General features: G+C 40.8%; 1 non-coding gene across 1 annotated transcript; it reads right to left on the minus strand.

The window, feature by feature from the left end:
- Positions 1–524: 524 nt before the first annotated feature.
- On the minus strand, positions 525–633 carry LOC115938374 (U6 spliceosomal RNA). Its single transcript, XR_004073503.1, has one exon. It is a non-coding gene; the product is annotated as a U6 spliceosomal RNA (small nuclear RNA).
- Between the last annotated feature and the right edge of the window lie 1,017 nt (positions 634–1,650).

A 1,650-nucleotide genomic window follows, 5' to 3' on the forward strand; every position in this document is an offset into this window, starting at 1 on the left:
GCGGAGCAGGGAGCCCGATGCGGGGCTTGATCCCAGGACTCTGGGATCATGACCTGAGTCGAAGGCAGACGTTTAACAACTGAGCCACCCAGGTGCCCCAGGCCTGATATTTTTAGATGGATATATTTTAGCCTTTGAAATTTCTTTACTGATTATAGGCTTATTTTGTTTTTTTCTTTCTTGTCAGTTTTTTTTTTTTTTTTTAAGATTTTATTTATTTATTTGAGACAGAGAGAATGAGAGAGACAGAGAGCACATGAGAGGGGGAAGGGACAGAGGGAGAAGCAGGCTCCCTGCCGAGCAGGGAGCCCGATGCGGGACTCGATCCCGGGACTCCAGGATCATGACCTGAGCCGAAGGCAGTCGCTTAACCAACTGAGCCACCCAGGCGCCCTCTTGTCAGTTTTGATAAGTTATATTTTTCTAGAAAATCGTTGTAATCCAAAGTTTCTGAGAAGTTATTGGCATAATGCTCATTTTAGTATTTTTAAAAATCTCCATCTATAGTTGCCTATTTATTTTTTTGTTATATGGAGCACTTTGTGAATTTGTGCATCATCCGTGTGCAGGGGCCATGCTAATCTTCTCTGTATCGTTCCATTTTTTTCTTTTTGCGTATGTGCTGCCAAAGCAAGCACTGTAGTTGCCTTTTTAAATTCTTATATTTACTTATGCCTTCCCTCAGTCTTATAAAGTTTTGTCTATTTTGTCTTTTTATTTATTTATTTTAAGATTTTATTTATTTATTTGACAGGGAGAGAGATATTGAGAGAGCACAAGCAGAGGGAGGGGCAGAGGGAGAGGGAGAAGCACACTCCCTGATGAGCAGGGAGCCCGATGCGGGGCTCCATCCCAGGCCCCTGGGATCATGACCCAAGCCGAAGGCAGACACTTAAAACCAACTGAGCCACCCAGGCGCCTCTATTTTATCTTTTTAAATAACCAGCTTTTAGAAAATAATAAAATAAAAAATGTAACAAAACCAAAAACAGCTTTTGGTTTGGTGGATCTTCTCTCGGACTTTCATTCATTTCTGCTGTTTGTTGTTTTCTGCTTTCTGTTACCTTGTTCTCACTTCTTGAACACTTAGCACATTCATTTTTAGTCTTTTCTATTACATGCATTTAAGGCTATAAATTTCCTTTTTTTTTTTTTAAGATTTATTTATTTTAGAGAGGAAAGGGAGGAGGGGCAGAGAGAGAGTTTCAAACAGACTCCGTGCCGAGCACGGAGCCCAGCACAGGACTCAATCTCACAACCCTGAGATCACAACCTGAGCTGAAACCAAGAGTCGAATGCTTAACCGACTACGCCACCCAGGCACCCCTGAATTTCCTTTTAAATAGTACTTTAGCTGCGTCCCACAAAGTTTGGTCTTTACATTAAAAAAAAAAATTTAAGTAGGCTCCATGCCAAATGTGGGGCTTGAACTCACAACCCCAAGATCAAGAGTCACATGCTCCACCAACTGAGGCAGCCAGGCACCCGATCTTTACATTTTCATTATCATTCCATTCCAGATATTTTAAGAATTTCTTTTTTTTTAAATAATTCTCTTTCTTTTTAATTTTAAAGATTTTATTTATTTATTTTAGAGAGAGAGCGTGAGCAGGGGGAGGAGCAGAGTAGGGGGGAGAGGGAGAAAGAATC

The sequence above is a fragment of the Leptonychotes weddellii genome, unplaced genomic scaffold (genome assembly GCF_054177405.1).
Source record: "Leptonychotes weddellii isolate Sample4059 unplaced genomic scaffold, ASM5417740v2 HiC_scaffold_14969, whole genome shotgun sequence".
Classification (NCBI taxonomy): Eukaryota; Metazoa; Chordata; class Mammalia; order Carnivora; family Phocidae; genus Leptonychotes; species Leptonychotes weddellii.